Raw genomic sequence first — 26,493 nt, 5'->3', positions numbered from 1 at the left:
GCTTGCACTGTATCCCTCAGAGACCAGCTGACTGTCCTTCTCCCTGTCAACTTGTGATCTCAAAGCTAGATGCCCAGTACACAGAAGATGCAATTAGAGAGCAACTCCAAAAGCCTCATGAGGAGTTTTGTAGAACAGGCAAGGTCAGAAGCTGGTTCTCAGGAGAAGAGGCTCTTTCCTGCCTCACATTCCCTCTTCCAGCACTTACAGCCTGGTGCAGCCACATGTTCTATACTGCATGGCCCTAATGAGTTACTTTCCCCAGCAGGTCCAAACAGGCACACTCCTCATAGGGAACCTTTGAGTTGGATAGTCCAACTGTTGAGTCTTTGGCTTTTTTTAAGCTGAGGAAGAAGTTAAAAGTTATTTTAAAGAGCAAACTAAGCAAGTGGAAGCTCTATAACGCAGCCTCACCGTGACAGGCACATGGTTTATCAGGAGGGTTGAAGCAGTTCAACCCACTGCACCCATCTTCTAGTACTTGAGATAAAAAGGTGAATTAATGGCAGCTGCATATCATCACGCTCCGTATGGACCAAAACGAAAGACACTCAACGAGTACATTTCAAACATGCACAAAGACAGCAACAATAAAAACATTGCTCTTGTAAAACACATTACTGTTTTCTCTTAGTGGTAGAAGTAGAAAAGTCTCCCTGTGAAGAGAAATGAAGGAAGCATTAAAGGCACACCATGAGCATCCTTACTTAAACAATCCCTTTGTTTTCTTTCACTGGCTGTCAGATGGCTGCATATTTTCCCATGACCATAAGCAAGGCTGACCCAGTTGATCAGCTCTGATATAAACCCATTCTTCAAGTTCTTAACTTTTCTGTTAAATGTATATAGGAATCCTACAAGATGAACCCATGAGATTCTCAATTAGTTTCACTGGAGTTAGTTCAAGAGTTAAGTTCTACCCTTTAAAATAATATTTTAAAGTGTTTCCTACTGTCAGTGGAAGCTGTTGGACAAACAATCAGAAATTACATTACATAAAACATCACCAACTTACAGAGCTCAAAACCAGACACCATGAGAAAAACATAACACGTACACAAACTCATTAAAACAAGTTAGGGTATGGCAATGTGTGGGAAATAGTACTAGAGCTATCAAAACATTAGTGAAGAAAAAAAAAGTAGACAGAAGCTGCATGAGACACACTTATTTTCACAATAGCTATTGTAGGTCCAAGCTGTGCATCTAGTTCCAAAAGGGTGTTAGTTTAAAAAGCAGCTAGGTAATTATCTGCTTTGTAATTACAGTCAAGTGTTTCTCCAGGCACTATATTGGTATTACATCAGTAGCTTAGCAGTGAAACAAGAATCAATTTCTCTCTTTCCAAATTATAATGGAACACCAGCTCACACCTCCACCCCAACTATCTCAGGTGCTACAATGAATCACAGAAGTCCCTTACGATCAGCGAATTCCACTTGTTATTTCCCTCCACACTATGTCTGTTATTTCTTTCCTGATTTTAAGATTCCCTACCCATGCTGCTAGTACTAACATTCCAAAGATGATCATCAATATGGCACTATTAAAAAAGACATTTTCTGGCCTTCAAAAGAAACAATACAGAGCTGTTACAGACCTAGATACACATCCATTTGTCCTTAGAACTGAACAGGAATAATAAATTCTCTTTGTAGGCAAAAATATCAGCAGGAGAAGCAGCAAGGAACATAACTACTTCCTCCTGTTCCCCCACCACCAAACAAAACCCAGCTACTTACACATAAAGAAAATAATGCACAAGGAAGCTGTGTTGCTGAAAAGGAAGCCATCAGCTCTCCCTGATGGACTGAACTAGCACACGCTCATTTGGGGAGTATCGCCCAGTCCCTGTAAGACAGAGCCTGGAGGAAAACCAGAGTGCCAACTCAGTAATAAAAGTGCCTACTCCTACACTAAGTTTTCCTCTTGTTAAACAGCTAGTCAGCTGGTTAAAACAGGAACTATTTCATTGAGAAATCTTCCCAACAGGAAAACACCATCAACACCCACTCCAATTTTTGTATTTTGAAGTATTATTTATTAAGGAAGGTGTGCAGGCAGGTATTTGCAAGGTCACACTATTATTTCAGGGTTGTGGCTTTTGTGTGTTTATTTTCCTTTCCACTGAAATATTTTAAAACTTATCTCAAGGAACATTATATTATCACCTGAAAGCTTAACCTTCCCTTTTTTAGATGAATGTAAGCGTAGAGGCTAACCAAATGAAATACTGTTTTGTTTCTACAGGTTGAAGAGATACTTACAGAGGTGTCTCTTTCAGCTCACAGGTAGTGTCCAAACTGGAGAATTCAATGCAGTTATTTTTCACTTTAACATCTCCAAAGAAAACGGGGTGGGGGAGTGGAGGAAGAAAAGAAAAAGGCTTGCTATCCTAATTCAGGACATTATTTCCTGTTCTCTGAACTCAAATCAGTTGAGTATCTAAAGATACAATTCCTTTGTTACTTGCAACATTAGAAATGCTATTCTTATGCTCAGTCTGACCTTAATGCCTTGACATGGCTGCAAACAATAATTCTTAATACTTTAACAAATATGAAGAACTTAAGTAACTGGTTAGTGAGAAAGACACAGATATAAAATACGGACTATCGGTCTTCTTTCTAGGTCCATTTCCCACAAATTATTCATGATAATGACACATAATAGCAAGTGCTGATAGAGTAGTTTTCCTGTGGTTTGTACCCTCTTGAAGGTTAATGTTTTATATTCAGTGAAAAAGAAGGACAACAATTAAGTAAGAGTGATACTTTTGACCTATGCTGCAGGGATGGAGGAAAGCTGTCTCACTAAAGAATAATAAAGTACATATTTCTTATTTAGTATTAACTTAAATGAAAATGAACTTCAGTTATATCAAGTTTTTGCACTTCATTTTGTTCAAATAAGAAAATTAAGTACTGCTTTTTACTTCTGCATATAGCCTGTTTTTTCCTGACTTATTAGTGTATAGCTTATGTCTAGAAGATAACCCTATCATTGCGTTGTGTAATGCTTTAATTAATAACTACAAAATCTTACTTCCCAAAGTTACTTCTGGTACTTTAATAAAATATATCCAAGCTACAAACATTTATTCTGCCACCTCCAAAACATAAAGCCTGTAAAAGAAAGTATGAAATCCTACCACAGCTGAAAACAAGATGTAGTACTTCTCCAAACCACAGTTAAAAGTTGCATCAATTTTCTTTGCTTCTATTTCCATACACAAGAAGCACAGACAACTTTTAAGATCTCAAGTGCAGACCCACCATCCATTATGCCCTTGCAACTCAAGGGCCTACTTCAACTTTATTTTTTAGTGCAATAGCACAGAACAACAGTTACCTAGCATGAAGGACTACTGATGCACATGTGGAGGTAAAGGATGTGACTAAAATCATTGTTCATAGGTATTTAGGGATGGTGCTCAAAACTCCTAGCTTTATCAAACAGGAAAGAGCTACAAGTCAGTTTTACAAAGAGCAAATAAGAGCACGTGAGGAAGCAAGCACTTGTTTCGCCTTTTCATAGCAGGAGCAAAACTGTCCACATAACATCTAGAATGTGATTTTTGGCTGGATGCCGATAAAATTGCTTCCTACATCTTTATTTAGCACACATTAGGATCTGTCACCAGCACAAACACAATTCTCAGTACTGCTTTTCTAAAAGCAAGCCTTCAACAAGACTTAAGGACTCCTATTTTTCAGCTCAGTAATAAACTGGTAATCAAGCTAAAGAACTGCAAATGCCCACAAAGCAAACTGCCAGAAAGCTCAAACATAGCTTATTTAGACTGACCACATATATTCATTTAAGGTTTCTGCCTTTGCATTTTTTACTCTACAACTTTTTCAACTAAAATGAAAGGCAAATTCTCATTTCATGTTGGACTACCACACACTACCTCGAGAACCAAAAGGTAATTGAATAGATACACCCACCACTTGTTTAAAAGTGGCATTTGAAAAAGGTCAGGGAAATTTCATGAGTAATTTTCACATTTCAGAAGCCAAATAGCATGTAATAAATATTGCATTAACATCCAACTAAGAGGTGCAGAAAACCTCATCTTTGAGGTATCTATAATAGTATAGATGATTCTTCACAAAACAAGACCAAGAAATACAGTCCATCCCTAAGCCTACCTGAAATCCACATTTAACTGCTGGGTTCTACACAGCTTCATCTGCAAATTTCAATGCTAAGTCTTTCATCACCTCATCTGCATATAAACACAGATGTCACCTCCAAAAACCAGTTTGGATTTGCTAGCCATGAAGGAAGTCTGAAATCCCATACCTCAAACTGTTCAATTCCATGGCATCTCCTTATGTTGGAAGGAAAAAAATAAAAAGGTATTATTTATGCCAGAAGAAGGTTTTAAATCATTTGTGCAAGGCAAAATATACTGCCATTGCAGGGCTGAGGACCAAATAAAACTCTTTATGTGTAAAAGAAGCCTTTCTGCTTTAGAAGATGAGGAATGGTTACTCCAGAGAAAAAAATCTTAACTTGTTTCATTAACCCTAATCATGGGTTACAGTAAAGATTAAAGTAGTGGTTCTATAGAAGTATTATGTTAGAAAGGAGAGACCTGCGTTAGCACGTTCAAGTTTGTTCATAGACATTCAGGCTCCAAGAAACTATTTGCTCATGCTTGTGTAATCATACCACTATGGCATTTTTTCCACTCCTTTGACCTGTTCCAGTGTGGTCTCAAGCTGGCAATCCAGCCCTGACTGCAATGAAGTCTGAACTAGTTCTGGGCATACAATTCCTCCTCTCCTTCAAGGAGCGCAAAGGACACTATTTACCAGAGAAACGCGGTAACTGAGGAGACAAAAATGTGTGCAATGCAAAAATCCTGACAGGCAGAAGGAAAGTCCAAGTTGGCTGGAGCACAGACACAAAAGATAATGACAAAAATAGGAGAAATTTCTCCACTGACATGTATTTTTGGAACACTCATTTATGGGAAAGTTGTGCCTAGTAAGTTAACGAGTTTCAGACTGAGAGAATAAAAATTCTGGTTTTCAGTGTTCTCAGCTGGCATACATTATAAACTCAGCAGATGACTTTTGGAAAGAAAAATCCACCAGATTAGTGTTAATTTGGAATTTTGTAACTGGCCACTCTTGCAGGTGTGAATGATCCCCATTCACACCTGCTAGCTGGCAAGACAATAGGAAAGCAAACTCAAATTATCCTGCAAACCTCAATACTGCTATTAACACCTACAGCTGAAAAACATATTGGAGAAAAGCAAGTACTGAAATATCGTCCTGGTTTTGAACATAGGCTGCAAGAATTGAAACATCTCAGAAACATTTGCACTTCAGCAAAATCATCTGAAATAGAGGAATTGATAAGATTCTTCAGCATCAGAACATCGCACCAAAAGCTTATAAAACAAGTAATCTATACAGCGTCAGGAAAAGTTTGCTGAACACTATAAAGACAGGTAACAACTGGTTAAAAAAACAAAAACAAAACAGAATGGGCTATTTGCTTCCTCAATATTTTTGCAGCGCAAATTCTAATTAGTGAGTTCTTGCTATGTTGCATGGTAAAATATCTTGAGCATCTTTGAATGCCGTTTTTCTTGGGATTTTTTTTGTTTTCAAAAGGCCTCAATAAACTGATTTGCATTAATTGGAAAAACAGAATGCCAGTTACAGCCGGTTGGGAATAGAGCAGAACTGAAATTTTACTTTGCCAACCTGAACTGCATGGCAATGACTAAAGTATGCCATTCAGGAGAGGAAATGCTGCTAAGAAGCCCCTGGAAAAAAAAAAGGGGGGGAGGGGGCGGAGCAGGACACAAAACAACAAACAAATAAAAAAGCAAAATAATCTGGGATCTGAAGAGATAAGCGTGTGCTTGGTTGGCATGCAGACATCAACAAAGGCATAGGGAAAAAACACTGTTCCAGAGGGTGGCTTTTGCATTAGCAGTAAACAAGCTAAGTAAAAAAGCCTTCCTAGAAAAGTTATTCTACTAGAACCAACAATGAACCATTATTAGGAAAGGGGAAGAGTGCTTTGGTCTGTTTGCCTTTCCAAGTAACAGCGGGGTGGGGGGGAAGATGGGGAAGGAAATCTGCGAACTTGGAACAGGAGACAGGCTGTTACATCTAAGCAGTAAGGCCATGTACGAAAGACGGTAGACCCAAACAGCACGTTCAATAATGACAATAGTGAGTCTAAGCACAGTTCTGATATTCAGCTGAAAAAGCCACCAGATTTTTTTTTAAAAGGAGTGTGGTATTATGCAAAGCGGGTCCCCATCTGTTGTGGTGGTGGTGGTTGTGTTTTTTCTTCCCAACAGCAATCTAAAGAATGAACTTCCCCCAGCCATGTAAAACAGCCATTTATATACCCCAAAGAAGAATATTTCTTCTGTCTTTAGGAAATTTACATATGAAAGAGCAGTAAGTAGAAGCCCATTACCTGTAAAATTTGTGTCCATAGAGCTGCCCTTGTTTCTAACACCCTGGATAAGAAAAACAAAATGATGATCCTACCAGCACATGCTTGGCTGATGCAATAAAACTCCTCTCTCTGCTACCACCTAGTCAGAAAGAGTGCAACAGCAGCGTATCAGCATTAAACCCTGGGCACAAATGCTTATTTCTGAAGCAACAGGAAGTAAGTAAGGGTGAATGATCACAACCTCTTTCAAGTTGCACGTTCATAGTATTCCCAAGTGCAAAACAAAACGAAACAGCCCAAGACCTTCTAATTAGCAATTCAGACCAGATACGTATGGAAAAGCGGTACACATCACTACTGCCTTTTAAACAATAACAGATCTCTTCCAACTATTGCATTCTTCCACTGCGAGTTTGCACCCAACAGGAAGCTGCTGAACCTGACCACCCCCTACACACCCCCACGCAAAGGCCCCTCTGTAAACACCATGTGGAAGCCAGGCACCACAGACAGTGGCATTTAATGGACTACTCTTGAACTGACTTTTCTTAGATGAGGTTCCCCTACACTGAAACTAGGAAGGTACAAAGACATCCACTGAGCTCCACTGGACCTAAGTGCTGCATACCATACAGCACAGAATCATAGAATCATTTAGGTTGGAGAAGACCCTTTCAGATCAGAGTCCAACAGTTAACCTAACACTGCCAAGTCCACCACTAAACCATGTCCCTAAGTGCCACATCTACATGTCTTTTAAATACCTCCAGGAATGGTGACTCAACCACTTCCCTAGGCAGCCTGTTTCAATGCTTGACAACCCTTTTGCTGAAGAAATTTTTCCTAAGAGCCAATCTAAACCTCCCCTGGCACAACTTGAGGCTGTTTCCTCTTGTCCTATCACTTGTTACTTGGGAAAAGAGACTGACACCCACCTCGCTACAACCTCCTTGCAGGTAGTTGTAGAGAGCCAATAAGATATCCCCTCAGCCTTCTTTTCTCCAGGCTGAACAACCCCATTTCCCTCAGCCACTCCTCATAATACTTGTTCTCTAGACCCTTCACCAGTTTCATTGCTCCAGCAGATGCATTGCCACTGGGAAAACCAGTAGAGATTCCTATGTTTCATGTCACTAAGCAAGTATTGTAACGATGGGGGGAAAGTACTGTCTTTCCTTCTCACCTTCCCTCTCTTCTACTCCTCCTCCTCCTCCCTCGCCCCCTCTCTTGGGTGGCAGAAGATCCTTTGGGGATAATAGTCACCAATTGAAGATGAGACTGAGAAGGGTCAATCTGCAGCCTTCAAACACCACACTGTGCCCTGTGAACCTGAGGCAGAGCTAGACTTCACCTTGGGATTCCAGCCCTGGCTTTGGAAACAGCTTCTCCACATTGCACATGGGGACACTTCTCAGGAGCCTTGCAGGGAGTGAAGAGTAAAGACAAAATAGCTGATTGTGAATCTTTCCTTACAGAAAATAGCTCTAGCTCCCCACTAACACACAAAAGACACTGCTGCTCCCAGATGACAGGGTAGAGTCTGTCAAGAGAGCTACCAGGCTTGCAGAGGAAGACTGGGACAGAACTAAGGCAGAATACAGTTCTTCTGATTTAGAAGGACCCCATCAGAGCCACAAGATTTCCGTCCCCCAGCAGCTAATGTGTCAGATAAAAGATTAAACAGAAAAAAAAAGAAAAGAAAAAAAAAAAAAAACAAACCAACCCCAAACTGAAACAACACAAACACAAACCTACAAAGATGACTAAAATTGCAGACTTTTAAAGCAATATTAATTACTCAAGTGAATGCATTCTTCCAGTTCTCCCCAATTCTTCAATCAAGCATTTAGCACTGCTGAAAATTTTCTTCTGGTGTTCAGTAGCACACTTAGTAAATGACCAGAGTGGGTGTAGATATTCTTAGACATTAAAGCTGGTGTGTTTCATACAGGAATAAAAACAAAGCAAATTTTCAAAAATCCATACCTATTTAGCTTACTTTTTACTGTCAGTAATGGGGTTGGCATATGTATTATTTACAACAACTACTTTCAAAACTATTTTTGTTTTCCTCTCCATTACCCATGTTCTACTCCTGCCTGGCAATAATGCCAAAATGAAAGTTGTGTTTCGCAGTGAATAAATGCTTTCTCAACAGAACTTTATGCAGTATACTGCAAGATTAAATAGGATAGCTAGAAATCCCCCAAAAGTGAGCTTCTCTTATTCAAAGAGAAAAAATCAAGCCTATAGCACTCAGAGACAGGCAAATTACAATTTTAACATGATGGGTTCTTCTCCAACTTTGTTACATTTCCAAGAACATTGTCTAATGTAAGTTGATAACAAGCTTGCTTCAACAGCAGAACTACCACACTTGAGAACAGGCTTGTATTAGCTGTATTTTGAAAACTACGCAAATGACAAACTAAAATCAATTATTTTCTCCCTTAGGTGGAATGACAAATGTAATCTACCTATTTTTCACTTATTTTTGTACAGCCAACATCCAAAACACAGATAATTATGTACAGTTGCATTACTTACATCATTCAAAATATCACTATATTTTGACTAAATCTCAGCTTGTCATTTGGTTCAGTTCAGTTTTATAACAGCAAGTACAACCCCAGAAGAATCTGACAAGAAGTAGTACAACTTCACAGAAGCTAGTAATGAAATTAAATGTTGGGGGGGGGGGGGGAGAGTATCTTGCTAAGAAATACGAGTAGTTTGTATTCAATTAGGTCTCATCCTACCTCGAATTCTTGAAGTTCAGTGCAAGCATCGTAGTTTCCAAATCCTCTCCTCATAAGATATTACTAATAGGAGATGGCAAGATCCTCTGCCTACAAGCCACTGCCAGCCCATCGCTAGTAAACATCCTTCCGGCAGTCAGGAGGACCTCCGGAGCTTTGCGCCGCCATCCCCCAGCGCCGGCTGTACCAGCGCTCAGGCTGGTTTGATTGTGGAGCACAGCTGGTCCCTCCTGGCAAGCACAGGGATGCGGGGAGGAACGGCGAAGCTGAAGGGAAGGGATTCCTCCTTCTGCCTTACAATACCCAGGCCACAATAACTGATAACAGCTGCTTTACAAAAATAAATCAGAATCACACAAGCAGCCAAATGAGATGAAAAACTGCATAAAGACATCTGGTCTGCAACACAGTCACTGCAAATGAGAATGATGTATCACAGCTTACAAATGAATTTGTAAGACAGCATTTTTCCTACTTTTCTTATCTCATAGAAAATTAAATTTGTTTACATTTCATTTACAATAGAACTAATTATTCTGAAAAATAAAAGGAGTACAAGAGACACTTCTTAGCAGAATCTAGATCAGATGCAACGTAGGTAGGTTTTCCCAACTTTAACTTTTCTGCTTTTTTTTTCTTCCACCACTTTGAACAGTTATTCCTGCATCTACAGGAACATGTCTTTGAGATTTCTCCCAGGCAGCTTTTTGAAGTTATAATCAAATAAGAGAAAGCTCTAAACCTAGGTTTACTGAGCCTCCAGTTTGTTTCAATGCATGGGACCTAGAGTCTTCCCATGGGACTGCCTAAGGCTTGCCCTTCACAGGCTATCACTTACTAGCAGTAGTAGCTCTTCCAGTACTCTCTATTTTGGATGTAAGATGGGGCACGAAAACATTCCCAGCATTTTTGCTATTCCAATTACACCACTGGTGCACCAGGTCTCTGCTGCTAAGGTGTATGTATTATCAACTTAATTTGTAGTTTTGCTAGAAAAACATTTACTAGGCTACCAAAGAGCAAGAGCCATACTCCAAGAAGTCAGGAAAACAGCAGTAGGGATTACAGAACCAGAGAGCAGCATCTCCACAGAATTAACCTCAATAGACACAATTTTTTTCCCTCGCTATGTTTCACGTCCATAAGAGACTATGGCATCACCAACAGACAGGAACATGTCAAACATGTTTCAGGCGTTAATCTATCACTAGCAAAAATTATTGATCCAGTGTGAAATACTGGTGCTTACCTCTAAGGAAGCCAGCAAATTAATCTTTCACAATAACCTGACAACTATGGGGAGTGCACTGTGTACGCAAAAGCACAGCACGCAAACATACCTTTCTATCACAGGTAGCTTAAAACACGATAGTATGTCAGACTTCTCTAACACTATCCCAGACGACAATTACTCCCATATTTCATATCTTATTCCACAAAAGCTCTTAAATATGGTCACTTCTCCCTACTCATACATTTTCTCTCTATGGCAGACTAAAGGAACTACTACAAATAAACAAACATTAGACCAAAGTCCTGAAAGGAAAAAAGGCTTGAGGTGCTGAGGGAAGCACTGATATCTCCTCCAGCAACCTAGCAGAAAGAATACAGAAGTTATTTTTGCCTCATGTATATCTTCAACAAGCCAAACAATAATCCACATCATGAACACCTCAAGCACTGCTTCTCCCCGCGCCCCCCCCCCCCCCCCATCCTTCCTGAACCTCACACAACCACTCAGACAGCAGCATATGTTTTGGACTGTGCATACAGAAATGCAAAAAGAGGGTCTGCAGGAGCAGCCTGCTTCCAGAGTCCAGACAAGCTGCTTTAGCTGCATTACAGTGACCAAACAGAGGGAGGCAGCCCTACTGTCAGCTGCCTGACTGGATCTGTTGCTATGCCATCGGTGGAAAGACAGGGAGGAGACATTGCTAGAAGCCTGCAAGAGCAGCTGCCTATTCCACATTGCCTAACCTCCTGTTCCCCTCTGGCACAAGAAAAAAACCCTGGGACTTTCCAAGAGCGTTGTTAACCTTCCACACGTGTAACTCTGCGGTGTCCTAAGACCTCAAATCCAGATACACCATTTTTTAATGTAACAATCGTTTCCATTCAAGTACTAGGTTTCAGCGCTGTAATTGTACTAAAGGATAGGAAAGTACCACAAACAAAAGTGTTCAAAGAGGCCCTCCAACTCAGTAAGCTCAATATACTTAGGTTATGTACACTGACTGAGTTACTATGGTATAGCCAATAAATATTGTGTGAGTCAGGTCGAATGAACACATGCAAACACTTAACTTACCCCAATTACAAAGTCAAACACCTTAATATAAACTCTTGGTGGTGCCTACACCGCCTACTCCCAAACTGACATCATCTGCATGTTTTGTAAGCAGACTCTATTCCACCACCTAAATCATGGATGCCATTATTGATAAATCCAGGCACAGTAAGCTAGTAAGGAAGCCTACTTCAAATGCCTTTCCAGATGATCCTGAATCGCTGTTAAATACTCCTCTGAACCATTTTTAATAAATTTTGCTCCTGCAGTACAGTGATTTAAGGAAGATCCCATTTAAAAAAAAAATCACTACATTTATTATATTCAAATGAACCTTCAAAACCTTATACACTTCAAGTTGTATCACTTCTATCCCTCCCTCCCTTATGAATCCAATTCGTCTGTCAAGGAAGCAAACTAATTGGCTTGATATAACAACCTCCTCCTTGACAAATTCATGTTGGTTGGCTGTCTTCCCTTATCTCATTTTCTTCTATGTGTTTATAAACTGCATCACGACTTTTACTATTGTCCATGTAGCTGCAGACAAGTCATGCCACAGCTGGAAAGAAACTCAACATGGCCCCACAGAGAGTCCAACCAAGTCAAATACAGCAGGCTCAGGTCAGAAAGGAATATAACGATAGCAGCGCTAAACCCAAGCTAATAAGCTCTGCCAGTTCTTGCATGTCCTTGGAACTGGAAGAACAGGATGCATAAAGTGCCAAGGAAGTATTTCCTACGTAAGTATCTGAACAGATCATGATACTAATAAAACAGTCTTCACAGATTCACAAAACAGTCCACATTCAACAGTCTGCTCGTCAGATTGCTTTTACTAAGTCAAGAGTGAGACTAACAAGAGAGAAGAGCCCTTCATCTTTTTTTATTCCCCATAAAGTAGAATATATTTTAAAAAAAAAATCTAAACACAATAGGTTAAAGGGAGCAAGGTGTTTTCTATGAAAGTAAAAAAAGGTATATTTCTATCCAACCCCTTGTGGACAGAATTATTTTTTTTTTGTTAATGAATAAAACATTGGAGACTAAAGCCGCAGCACAGAGCTAGAATGAAAGCACTGATGTTGGAATGCTGGATTTCATATGGAAGGATGTGTTTTGGGGGTTTTGTCTTTGTGTGCTTTTGTTAAAGTAGAAGTGATACCTCCCCTTGAATATTTTACAACCCTCAGTTTTATACCAGGTAAGATAAAGATGGTGTTAACATATGAACAACTAAAGCTCTCCATAAGAAATAGCACCACTTACAAGAACAGTTAAGCACTACATGCCACAGAGCTACATCAACTAGCATTTCCTTGTAGTAACGGGCCTTTTTCCACTGGATCAACCCTTCACTTTCTGTGTCTGTGATGCATTGCAGCATTTTTTCCACCGTGTTTTTTTTCTTTTTGCTCCAAAAGGGTCTATATGTTAAAGGCTGTCCTAGCAAAGCTTGGACATTACTATTCAGTAGCCACACCACACACAGCTATGCTTTTAAAGTAAGCTAACAAAGATTAGAAATCCTTTACAGTAACCAGACAGGTTTAATAGATTTTAACTCAACTGCTGCTACGGAAATTCAGTTGCTTAGAAGCACTTCAACATGCCTACCTCTTCTACCCCCTGCCCCATCAGATTTTACTTGCTACATTCATTTTTCATCAGCAAAACAAAGCACTACTGAATTTCATAGTTACATGAGCTTTTTTGACTTCACTAGTCAAGAAGAAATCAATCTAGTGGTAAAGCCACTTAATCTTCTTTAGCTTCACAAAAAAATGCAGAAGTAGACTAGATTGAATATTCTACTTGCAAGAAGCTGCCTCTTGTAGGCCATAATATTTGTAGCAGGACTATACAGCTACTGGGAAAAACACTTACAGCAAGCAGTCTACGCAGCTTGTACGTAATCCAAAGAAACTAGAATACAAAACTGAAATGCAAGTCACTCGAGGCAAAAGTGGAGATAACATTACCTTTGTGTGGATACAGAATGGACCTCTCGTAGCCTGTCATTCTACTGAAAAGCAGGAGTATTATTCTCTCAAAGTAAAAATAAGAGACTTGAAAAACTCAAAAAAAAATCATGTGTTATGATCTCATTTATTATGATCACTCTCACTTTTTTTTCTTTTTAGCCTATCAAAGAAAACCTCCACATAACGCAGCTTGACTCTGAGCATGCATCACGCCACACAACTTTCTGTGAACACCCAGCTATGTATTTCTACAGCATCTACACAGACAAACAAAACCCTAAATTTTGTTTGGGTAGAGTGATTTTAAACTGACCACATTCTGACAGTGCCCGAATTAACTCTCTGTGACAGGCAAATGAACTGCTTCACACAGAATTTATTGAAATGTGCACCAATTACAAATCAAAAGGCAATTTCTACAAAAGCTCTTAAGCATCCACATCACTAACCTCTACAGCATTCTTGGCATCAGGGCAAACAGCTTCAAGAAAACAGGGCCCATTCCTTTCTGAGGTTTCTCTTCAACACCAAAGCTGTTCTTTCACTAGGTAAAGCAAAAGGGAAAAAGGTTAGAATATAAATGTGACAATAAAATCACAGTTTTGCCACTTTGAAATGGAAGAGAAGAGCAGTCACTCCTATGACAACTGAACTTTCACAAACCTAAGAAAACTTTTAAATAATTCCTGGAAAAGGAGTTGTAGCAAACAAGAAATCGACACACAGCATTAAGCTTAAACAAGCATTATCTTCCCAATTAAATGATACTCACTGAGAGCACAGGAATTACTACAAGAGTTACTATAAAGTGCAAGCCCAGTAATTAATGCACTGACAGCCTGTGATCAGCAAGTGCATCCCTCCGAGGAACTAAGTGATTTCTCATCATTACAGCACGGGAGTAAGAACTAAGCTGCATTGACCCTAACCCAGCTGAGCAACGGTGAAGCTACTTAATGTGCATAGCTTTCCCTGGCCTCTCCCCTAGTTTTTCTGCCTCTTTTTTCAGAGTTATAAATGCTTATCTTACATTTGCAAGTGGACACACACAAGCCAACAAGGGGCACTGAGTTCGAGCTCACTTCAGCATGACTACACAAATCCATCACGATGAGATTCTCCAGCTAACCCAAGGCAGGTGGCAGAGGCAGCAAAAACAGCACTATTCACTGTTGGACCTGGCAAACAACTAAGTACCTCAGTGAAATGCTGCACCTCGGTTAATTAGCCATGAGATGGCAGACCATTATTTTACCTCTCATTCCCAGTAAGACCCATTCAGCACTAGTGGTAGTTCAGGTGTTCCTACACTATGGTGCACTACACAGTACAGGCATACCTAAAGTCACTGGGTAAGCTTTATAATACAATTCACATTGTTTGTTGTTTTATTATTTTGTATATTAAAAGGAGCAGGGAAGATTTGGGGGGGGGGGGGGTGGAATCGACACAGGTCAAAAAAAAGCAGCATAGTATCAGGTACCTTAGAAAGGCTTTGTGAGAGAGATGGCACTAACATGACAAACTTGCTCAGAGAGATGTTGCAGCGCTTAATAATCATAAAACATTTTCTTACAACGTTGTTGCATGCACTAAACACTTAAGTAATGCACCGGCAAGTGCAAGAGTTCAGCATTAACAGCTAAAGCAAGAAGTTGTCTTCTAACTCCATCCTCCATGACCATAAAATCCTCTGCTACTCCTGGGACAGGGAAGTGAAGTCAATTAACAAAGTACGCCATTTGAGACTCTCGGGAGGTTTTAAACTATGTTTATTTTGTTGTAAGACTAAGGGCCCTTGCTTGTTAAGTGAAGCCTGCTTTTAGAAAGAACACTGATATTTTAATCTTGGAAATTGGTAAAGGCATCTGAGCAACAAACTAGAAAAATATACCAGCGCCCCCAGTACACCGGATGATGGGCTAGCGAGTTTGATTTCTAGAGGGATCCCTCCACACAGGCACTTCATGCGCTCACCCCACTAGCATTCTCAACAGCATCTTTGCTACTCCAACTCACCTACCTCTCCCACCCACAGGCCACACAGCATCCGCTTACAATTATTTTCTCAGGAGATTAGCTCCAGCGACCTACCTGCTGTGGTCACCCTAACTAAAATAAGCTAGATAAACTCGGACCAGCAGATATCCTAGAATCCAGCCTCATGTGTTGCTGCATCCATGCCCATGATGCATATCATACGCGGTATCTTAGATGCTGCTTTGCCAGTGCGAAAGTCCAGGTTCATACCAGGCCTGGGTGACATACCGCAGGCCCGTGCTGCCACGCAGGATCATCAAGCCCAGGGAACCACCCTACAGTATCCTCGCCTTATTCAACGCAACGTGCCCATGGAAAGCCTTCATCCTCCACTTCTACCCATCTTGTGTCCCCTCACTTCCATCTCATTGTCATGCAACTGTTCGTGGGGAAAAATAATGAGTCAGCAGCCAGTACCAAATACTCTGTGTGCACAGCACTTGAAACAGTAGAAACTGGACCGCAAAACTCAGAAATGCAAGCAGTAGGGTGAGCACTTTTATTTTTACCTCTATAGAAGCAAGTTAAATATTTAAACTAAGAAGATAAACAAATGTCCCTTTTGTGATAGGAACAGTTACTGGGACTAGCTTGGCAGTAAACCTCAACACAAATAGGGAATTGTAGTTTCTGCTACCTTCAACTGCATTTCACTCTATTAAGAATTTTATTATACCACCAACAACCTCTCAGGTTCAAAACGATAGATTTTTATTTTTAAATACAGACAATGGAAGTCTCAGGTAGGGGTTCCAAATCAGATCAGACCGCAATTAAGCCAAACTTAATTAACACTTACTATATTTACAAAGCTCAAATGACCAGTTACACTGCAAGTACTCAAAACCCACAAGCTTACTTGAGCAGAAATCAAAGGGTAGTATCAGCATCTTCTCCAGCCAAAATTGTAAAAAACACCCTGAGGAAGTGAAACCCTGAAGACAGCTTGCAACCTTCTTTCATATGCTTTCTTTACTTGGTCTAACAGAAACTAGGTACAGTAACAAGAACGAACATTGTGGGAGCACCAAGGAACCATGCCTCCAACCTGGTCTTTTGGGACCTGAACCACCTAGTTTATCTATATTCCCACAGTACACCTGGAATGCCTTGTCTCTAAGTCTTGAGTCCCCTACATTTACCCTACTTCCTTATTTTAAGTTTGTTAGGGTCATAATGGCTTGAGAAATACTTCATCAAAAGCATCTGCACAAAATGAGTTGTTTTGACTCGCAGTCTCAAAACCAATTAACACGAGGTGGGGCAGGAGGTGCTGTTTAAACATCGTTAACAAGAACTATGGTTCTTGTGCCAAAACCAAACCACTCCTACTCTACTTACATCAACCAATCTTTAGTATTGCCCAAGCTTAAATTCTCCCTGTGGTTATCAGCTGAGTTACCAAAAGTGGCTGCAAAACCAATAGCACACCCCTTTTATACTATAGCAATGAGAAAAAGGAAGTTTTCAACCTTGAATATCCCGGAAGACTGACATCCTCCAAAGAAATATAACTAAACTAAGTAACAAAAAAGCTTAGTCTTGAACCCAGTGGTCACAAACAGCAAAACTCTGGAAGCACCCAAGACAGTTCAAGCAACACCAGACTCCTGCATCCCCCAGCCCACTGAAGGCTCGGAAGCATCCCAAGCAGAAATGGCAGATAGCGTACGTCCTCCAACTACGCTACACTTGGACAAAACCCCTGCTGCAAGTTCTGAGAAAGGACAACCCTTTCTGGTCAGTGCCAAGGGGGTGGCATAGCTTGGTTACCTCCCACTTAATTGAGTCTCTGCTGTAAAAGAGAAATGCCTCTGGGAAGTATACTGGTATGTTAAACACTGAAAATAAACCCTTTCCTCTTCGTGGCTGAGGAAAGGATCTCTGTTTTCCAAACAATCAATACACAAAATTTACCTTTCCTAGAAGATTTCTTGGGCCATTCACCCTCTCTCCATCTCACCTAGGTTCCTGACCCTCCACAGGGACAGTGGACCTCCTGGTGGCACACAGGAACATAAGGGACTCCATGGCTGCACTGCCTACAGGCTTCCTTACCCATCTCTGTCCACTGAAAGGGTGCAGAAAGGGCAGACTGCAACTTTCCAGACATGCAGTGAGAAGACATGTGGCACCTTGCTCTCTGGCTAATGGCTTTCCCATCTGCAAATACCACACTATCCAGAGGCTGCTGAAACCCATAATGGAAGAGAAGCATAGCGAAGAACCAAAGTACCCATTTTGTATTAGGTGTCTTCTCATGACCATTCCAGAAGCATATCAAGTAGCAATTACCTCATGAAAAAGTAAAAGACAAGTAACAAACATAACAAAGAGTTGCCGCGCTTCCACTTGCTGTGCAAAACAAATACCTGCATGATTTCTCATCCACCAGAATACATCTGCACTGATGTACAAGTGTCATGTACAGTGTGTGATTCAGCAGATGCCAGCACAACTGAGAAGCCATGCTGCCGGCTCCCAGCATTGAGTCACTTCATTTTCATGACCCACCACTGAACTCTGGCAGCAGCCACATCTATTATTTTCCAGAAATCAAGCTTCATTCAGAAAACAAGTTTCAGTCACCAAAAACACCCCCACCCATGGCTTACATAAAGCTCCCTGCTGCACTGAAGGGCCTCCTTTGGTTCAGAGTTAGAACATGTCATTTGCAACTATTTTTTCAAAACATAGTATTAGGGTAGCCAGCTTGAGCATGACCAATAAAAAACTAAGTGACACTTCACAGCTGTTACCATCAAGTTTAACAGACGTTCTCTTTTTCAGACAAGTCCCAATCTACAGGCATTTCTGGAAGAGTTTATTTATGTAGTTTGTATAATTACATAAGATTATAAAAAATATTTTTCCATCAGATAAATAAAAGCTTTTGTTTTTAACTGCATAATACACTGGGTCAATATATATATTATAATAAATGCACTTTTTTATTATAAACATTTTTTGTTAAGATAAACAATATAGTCAACTGAAATTTGACTACTGCTTATCCAAACATTCTTCTTCAGAATTGATGCTGATAAGTTTAAATCAATTTCTAATACTATGTATGTATGATCTGAATAATTTCTCTTAGCTGCCATTACTTCTTTGACCTTGTCATTTAAGTAATTTGCTTGCTCCAAAATAAAACGTTTGTGCTCCTGCATCCCACCAGGTATTCCACCAGGGGTTTTAGTTAGGTGTCTATTTTTATTTTGACTGAGTATCTCAGTATTTCTAGGCACTGTTTCTACAGTTTAACAAATCAAATAGAATTTGATTGCTACCCTCACCAGCCATCCCACAAAAAGTGCTGAATAACAAATCTCAGCAATGACAAACCAATTGGTTCCTGTATAGCAGCAAATTGATGAAGTAACACCATAAAAATCTGCTTTTTTGTACATCTCATTTCTGAAAAAGAAATACAAATGCTATGCAGACTTCCAACCCAACTGCATTCCCCTCATTTAAGATATTTTGCAAGTATTCCCTTGTAGATAAACTATGTTTATCAAGTTTACACATACCATACTGGTGCCACAAAATATTAAAAAAATGAAAGCCCTAAAACAGCATCAGGTTTCTTCTGTGCTACACACCACAGGTATTCAACAGAAAACTATTCAGACCTAACCAGCCATTTTCCTACCTGTTTCCATGTCTTGCAAAGTTACAAAACTCACTTACATGTTATATCAGAGAGAAGTCAAGGAAGACATTACATACAAAGAAAACGCACATTAGTAGGAGCTGAACAAGGCATTGATGTTGAAGCCCAAAACAGTTGTTGCTAGGAATTACAGTAATTGAGTGCTAGTACTTATTCCATGTTTGACAGAGATAAAATCCTGCTTCTAACTGAAAGAAATCAAAGGGATTATAAACATTACGTGACCCAAGTCCAATTCCTGCCTTTTCTAAGTAGAGATGTGTGCTTAGCACACATTCTCTAGATCACTAGTGCTCTGTAGTGCACTGCCAGATGCACTACAAGGGACATGAAGACAAAGCCCATCTTTAGCCAGTTGAGGCAAGAGATCAGGACCATATACCAGCAAGAACTGGTATCTGAATTCACACTATTTCTGCTGTACATAGAATGTGAGAAAAGAAATACAAATTTAGGCAATACCTAAAGGAGGGGAAAAAAGGGGGGATGAAGAAAGAGAGGTGTGGGGAAAGGGGGAGGGGGTAAAAAGGAAGATATCCCACTCTGAGACAACGTGCCATGTCCCATGCCAACCCTCAAAACACAGACACCTTCACACTCAACAGGAAAGGGGAAGACCCTCACAAAAGGGTTTAAATGGCAGATCATTACAGCTACCCTACTAGATACTAGATACTTAGTAGAGCTATAAGCAATGAAACTACAGAACCCTTGACAGATGATATCTCGAGCACCATGTGCTCCAATGCCTTTCAGACAATAGTCCCTTCTTGCTTTGAAAGATTCTAGTCTTTAATGGGTTGCATTTCAGCCAGGTTCTTCTCAACATAGCAAAGCGCTGAGAAGATATATATGCAAAGTGCCAACCAGGTACAATAAAAGGAGACATTGCCCTAGAAAAACTGCTCGAGCTGCGGCTGCATTCACATCTCCTCCAGAAGCATCCTATACACAGAGAGGCAGAACACCAGAAAAGAACTTCAACAATTTGGCACTGGGTAGAATTTAAAAGCAAGGAAAGTTGAACACCAACAACTCAAGCTTTTTTTAAAGCAAGACAATGAAAGTCAAGGAAATAAATCGTCTCATTTACTGCAGGCAAACTGTTGGAGAGCCCAAGTCTTGCTTCAGTGTTGCTGCAGTCATTTGGAAGAGTCAGGAAGACTCAACGCAACCCCTGATTTCTACGCCACTGAAAAGAAGTGCTCCATAAACTGTGCATTTATGTTAAGTCAAGGCCAAAATTAGACTGAAAAAGGAACAAGAAAATTATCCTACATGCCTGATGTTACTTCACTCTTTAATTACTTCCTAATTAAATTTGCATGTGTCATGGTTTAACCCCAGCTGGCAACTAAGCACCACGCAGCCTCTCACTCACTTCCCCCTCCACCCAGTGGAATGGGGGAGAAAATTGAAAAAAGTAAAACTCGTGGGTTGAGATAAAGACAGTTTAATAGGACAGAAAGAAAGAAAATAATGCTGCTGATGATAACAATAATGGTGATAATAATAAAGAACAATAACAATAATAATAATAAAAGAATTAGAATATACAAAGCAAGTGATGCACAATGCAATTGCTCACCACTTGCTGACTGATGCCCAGTTAGTTCCTGAGCAGCGATCCACCCCCCTCCTCGGCCAACTCCCCCCAGTTTATATACTGGACATGACATCACATGGTACGGATTATCCCTTTGGCCGGTTTGGATCAGGTGTCCTGGCTGTGTCCCTTCCCAGCTTCTTGTGCCCCTCCAGCCTTCTTGCTGGCTGGGCATGAGAAGCTGAAAAGTCCTTAACTTTAGACTAAACATTACTTAGCAACAACTGAAAACATCAGTGTGTTATCAACATTCTTCTCATACTGAACCAAAAACATAGCACTATACCAGCTACTAGAAAGAAAATTAACTCTATCCCAGCCAAAACCAGGACAACATAATAGTAGATGTTATCAAAGCATAAGCTGATGCTCCAAATGGAACTAAATGTTAATTCCCCCTCCAAATGAACCATCAAAATCATGTACATTTAAATAGGTTAGTAAAATTTATTTCAAGTTGTCTTCAGAATATTCTTATCTACTGTACTCAATCCTCAATTTACAAAAGTCTTTGCCAAGGATGCATTAATCCACAATCGCCCATAAACAGTGTTCTGCTCTTCACTGCAAAGAAATGCACTTCTTGTAGAAATAAATCACTGTCAGCATTAATCTCAAGATGTTCTCTACATAGATATGCTGAACTGACTTGCAGGTTACCTGTGACATAAAATTTTATTAATTGCTTGATAAGAAGCATTATCTTTTTACATAGAGATTTTCCAAGTAAGTAATTGGGTCTTAATGTCACAGCACTATGATTCCTATCATAGAAATACTGGATGTTGTTTACATGTAAGTACAGAATGATATAGGCTGGAAGGCGTTTATGAAGGTCACGTGGCCTACCCTTTGCTCAGCACAGGGTCAGCTTAGATCAGGTTGCTCAGAGGTGTGGGTGAGTTCTGAGCATCTCCAAGGGTGGAAATCTCATTAACTCTTTGAGAAACCAATACCAACACCAGTGCTTGACTACCTTCATGGTGTAAGTTTCTATCCTAGTTGTAATTTATCTTGTTGCTGCTTACATCCAGTGCCTCTCATCTCTGTGCATCTCCAAGAGGATAAGGATAGTCAAGCTTTCTACAGTGGTCATCTCTTCTAAAATAAAGATTTGTCACCATGTACATACTTTGTAAGTTGATCAAATATCAAAAGACAGGGCCCTTAATCAGATCAGTCAAATACACATTCAAATAGTGAGTCCGTATTGTTTATACAAGCTATTATTTTATTTATGAAAGAATAAAATAAACCTTCATGAACACAGATATTTTCCTTCATCAAATCAGAAACAAAAACTAGAACAATAGAGAGGAGTTCTCTGTTTATTTCAGGAAGATAGTCCTTTAGCTCTCCACAGGAATGAATAAAACCCTCTAGATACAGAGACAAACCCTGATTATCTAAATCACTGGTATCTAAAATTCTGAAATCCAAAGGTCAGATACCTCCCTGGAGGACAGATGCTCTGGCACTCCTGGTGAACAGATCAGCTGCCTTGATAATATTTGGAGGTTTACAACAAAATTTAAGCACTATGTTCAATTGCCTCGGTGGTGGGGGATGGTTATTTTTTCTTTTACAAAGAGAAGTGCGCAAGTTGTTCCTAATAATACACTCAAAAGTAAATAAAGATTTTTTTCCCTCTCAATTAGTGTCTACATGCTAGCTTGCTCAATATAGCTACACCCACTGATGTTATATTGCATAATGTAATCAATATATCACTATGCTATCCCTGTCATTAATTCCAAGCTCATATTCATTTTTATTTAATTAATCACAAAGTTACAATTTCCTAACAAGGACTGAAGGCTGACCTATATTAAAAGGTGCCACAGGCTACTGGAAAACCAAAGACAAAGCCAGTCTTTTCACAGCACTGCATGGTGGGAGGACAAGAGACAACAGGCATAAATTGATACAAGAGATATTCAGACCGAATATAAAAAGAAGCTTTTTTCTCCCCACTGAGGACACAGAGGGACTGGAATGGGGCCCAGAGAAGCTGTGTTGCCTCCAGCCTTGGAGGTTTTCAAGACACATAGAATCATAGAATCATTTAGGTTGGAAAAGACCTTCAAGATCATCGAGTCCAACCATTAACCATGCCCACTAAACCATGTTCCTAAAGTACCCCGTCCACTCGCTTTTTGAATATCTCCAGGGATGGTGACTCAACCACTTCCCTGGGCAGCCTGATCCAATGTTTGACAACCCTCTCAGTAAAAAAATTTTTCCTAACATCTAACCTAAATCTCCCTTGCCTCAACTTGAGGCCATTTCCTCATCCTATCACCAGCCACCTGACAGAAGAGACCAGCACCCACCTCACTACAACCCCCCTTCAGGTAGTTGTAGAGAGCGATAAGGTCTCCCTTCAGCCTCCTTTTCTCCAGACTAAACAGCCCCAGCTCCCTCAGCCACTCCTCATAAGACTTGTGCTCCAGGCCCCTCACCAGCTTGGTTGCCCTTCTCTGAACATGCTCCAGCACCTCAGTGTCTTTCCTGAACACAGCACTCAAGGTGCAGCCTCACCAGTGATGAGTACAGGGGAACAACCACCTCCCTGCTCCTGCTGGCCACACTATTTCTGATACAGGCCAGGATGCTGTTGGCCTTCTTGGCCACCTGGGCACACTGCTGGCTCATACTCAGCCGGCTGTCAGCCAGCACCCCCAGGTCCTTTTCTGCCGGGCAGCTTTCCAGCCACTCTTCCCCAAGCCTGTAGCGCTGCATGGGGTTGCCGTGACCCAAGGGCAGGACCCAGCACTTGGCCTGGTTGAACCTCATACAATTGGCCTCAGCCCATCGATCCAGCCTGTCCAGATCCCTCTGTAGAGCCTTCCTACCCTCGAGCAGATCAACACTCCTGCCCAACTTGGTGTCATCTGCAAACTTGCTGAGGGTGCACTCAATCCCTTCATCCAGATCATTGATAAAGATATTAAACAGAATGGGGCCCAACACCGAGCCCTGGGGAACACCACTTGTGACCCGCCGCCAACTGGATTTCACCCCATTCACCACAACCCTCTGGGCTCGTCCATCCAGCCAGTTTTTCACCCAGTGAAGAGTGCACCCATCCAGGCCACGAGACACCAGTTTCTCAAGGAGTATGCCATGAGAGACAGCGTCAAAGGCCTTGCTGAAGTCAAGGTAGATAACATCCACAGCCTTTCCCTCATCCACCAGGCGGGTCACCTGGTCACAGAAGGAGATCAGGTTGGTCAAGCAGGACCTGCCTTTCATAAACCTGTGCTGACTGGGCCTAATCCCCTTCTTATCCTGGGCTTACCACATGAGTGCTCTCAAGACAAACTGTTCCATAATCTTCCCTGGTACTGAGGTCAGGCTGACAGGCCTGTAGTTCCCTGGATCCTCCCTCCCACCCTTCTTGTAAATGGGCGTCACGTTGGCAAGCCTCTAGTCCTCTGGGACCTCCCCTGTTGACCAGGATCGCTGACAGATGATGGAGAATGGCTTGGCAAGGACCTCTGCCAGTTCCCTCAGTACTGTCAGATGGATCCCATTGGGTCCCATAGATTTGTGAGTGTCCAGATGGCGTAGTAGGTCACTAACCATTTCCTCCTGGATTAAGGGGGTATGTTCTGCTCTTCATCCTTACCTTCCAGCTCAAGGGGTGGAGTACCCTGAGGATAACTGGACTCACTATTAAAGACTGAGGCAAAGAAGGCATTAAGTACCTCAGCCTTTTCCTCATCTCTGGTGGCAATATTCCCTTCTGTATCCATTAAAGGATGGATATTCTCCTTGGGATTCTTTTTACTGTTAACATATTTGTAAAAACATTTTTTGTTGTCCCTTATGATAGTGGACAGATTTATTTCTAGCTGAGCTTTTGCCTTTCTAACTTTCTCTCTGTATGATCTAACAAGATCCCTGTACTCCTCCCAAGTTGCCCGCCCTTTCCTCCAGAGATGATAAACTCTCCTTTTTTTCTTGAGTCCTAGCAAAAGCTCCCCATTCAGCCAGGCTGGTCGTTTTCCTCAGCAGTTCGACTTGTGGCACGTGGGAATAGCCTGGTCCTGAGCCATTAAGATTTCCTTCTTAAAGAATGTCCATCCCTCCTGGACCCCTTCGCCCTTCAGGACTGTCTCCCAAGGGACTCTCTCAACCAGTGCCTTGAAGAGGCCAAAGTTTGCCCTCCAGAAGTCCGTAGTGGTGGTTTTGCTGACCACCTTCCTTACCTCACCAAGACTTGAAAATTCTATCATTTCATGGTCGCTAAGCCCAAGATGGCCTCTGACCATCAGACCTCCCACCAGTCCTTCCCTGTTTGTAAACAACAGATCTAGCAAGGCTCCTCCCCTGGTTGGCTCACCCACCAGCTGTGTCAAGAAGTTATCTTCCACATGCTCCAGGAACCTCCTAGATTGTTTACTCACTGCTATGTTGTATTTCCAGCAGATGTCTGGAAAGTTAAAGTCCCCCACAAGGACAAGGGCACATGATTCTGAGACTACTGCCAGCTGCTTGTAGAACGATTCATCCGTCTCTTCAACCTGGTCAGGCAGTCTATAACAGACTCCCAGCACAATATCAGCCTTACTGGCTTTCCCTCTCATCCTCACCCATAAGCACTCCACCTTGTCATCAGAATCATGTAGCTGTGTACAGTCAAAACATTCCCTAACATAGAGAGCCACCTCACCACCTCTTCTACCTTGCCTATCCCTGCTGACACGACAGGATCAAGCCCAGTGCAACTTGGTCCCATCTCACAGGGGTCTGGCTGTGAGCAGGAGGTTGGACTACAGGCCTGCCAAGGTTTCTTCCAACCTGAGAGATCTTCAGAGTTTCTTCTCCCCACTGTAACGTATATAGTGAGTCTTAATCCCAGCGTCCCTTTCTAACATTTAAGGTGCAAAGTCAGTTGACTTACTGCTCTGCTTTCCCAAATCTCTCAGTTGTATGGATTCTTTTAATTCTGATAACAGCCTTCAGCTTCCTGCCTATTCTGCCACTTTACAACAGGGAAGGTAACCTTTTTACCAGTGGACATAATTTTCTCTCCGGGCATCTGCTTGGGGGCCAGAATAACAGTCATTAAGTCTGCAGTAAATGAAAAGCAGGAGGAAAAGAACAGAGAGCAGACATACTATAGGACATGTTGGGTAGAGGACAGGCCATCCCAAGCATACAGACCTCCTGACTAGCCAAATCTTTTGTATTTGACTCGCATCCAGCCCTAGAAGATCCAAGCAGGTTTCTCAAGAGCCATTCCAGCTGCCATGTCCTGCAGGACATAAGTCCTGTGACAAGTTTTTCTCCAGCATCCCCAGCGTGGGGGCAACATTTTGACCTGTGCTAACAACCCTTCCTTAACAAGGTTCACAGAGAATCATGGCATGACAACATTTCAGTGGTCCTACCTGGAGTCAAGTCAAGTCCAGGGTACTGCTCAAAAGCAGCTGCCCTGGTGTCCTGGTTTCAGCTGGGATAGAGTTAATTGTCTTCCTAGTGGCTGGTACAGTGCTGTGTTTCTGAGTTAGGTATGAGAAGAATGTTGATAACACACTGATGTTTTCAGTTGTTGCTAAGTAGTGTTTAGACTAAGTCAAGGCTTTTTCAGCTTCTCATGCCCAGCCAACAAGAAGGCTGGAGGGGCACAAGATGTTGGCAAAGGGCACAGCCAGGGCACCTGACCCAAACTGGCCAACAGGGTATTC

The 26,493-nt window shown here is 41.3% G+C and overlaps 1 protein-coding gene across 8 annotated transcripts in view; it reads right to left on the bottom strand.

The window, feature by feature from the left end:
- The window catches only part of WDFY3 (WD repeat and FYVE domain containing 3), a 182,291-nt gene that overhangs the window by 129,285 nt on the left and 26,513 nt on the right, over positions 1-26,493 (bottom strand). For 7 of the 8 annotated variants that reach the window (XM_075034811.1, XM_075034840.1, XM_075034833.1 and 4 more), the window contains one exon: positions 13,922-14,016. The exons of the other annotated variant lie outside the window; for it this stretch is intronic. The gene's annotated coding sequence lies outside the window, so the exon portion shown is untranslated. The remainder of the gene's footprint in view (positions 1-13,921; positions 14,017-26,493) is intronic. 8 annotated transcript variants of the gene reach the window in all.

Source organism: Buteo buteo, chromosome 1, assembly GCF_964188355.1.
Source record: "Buteo buteo chromosome 1, bButBut1.hap1.1, whole genome shotgun sequence".
In the NCBI taxonomy this organism is placed as follows: domain Eukaryota; kingdom Metazoa; phylum Chordata; class Aves; order Accipitriformes; family Accipitridae; genus Buteo; species Buteo buteo.
The sequence above is the reverse complement of the archived record's forward strand: the minus strand, read 5'-3'. Positions and strand labels throughout refer to the sequence as shown.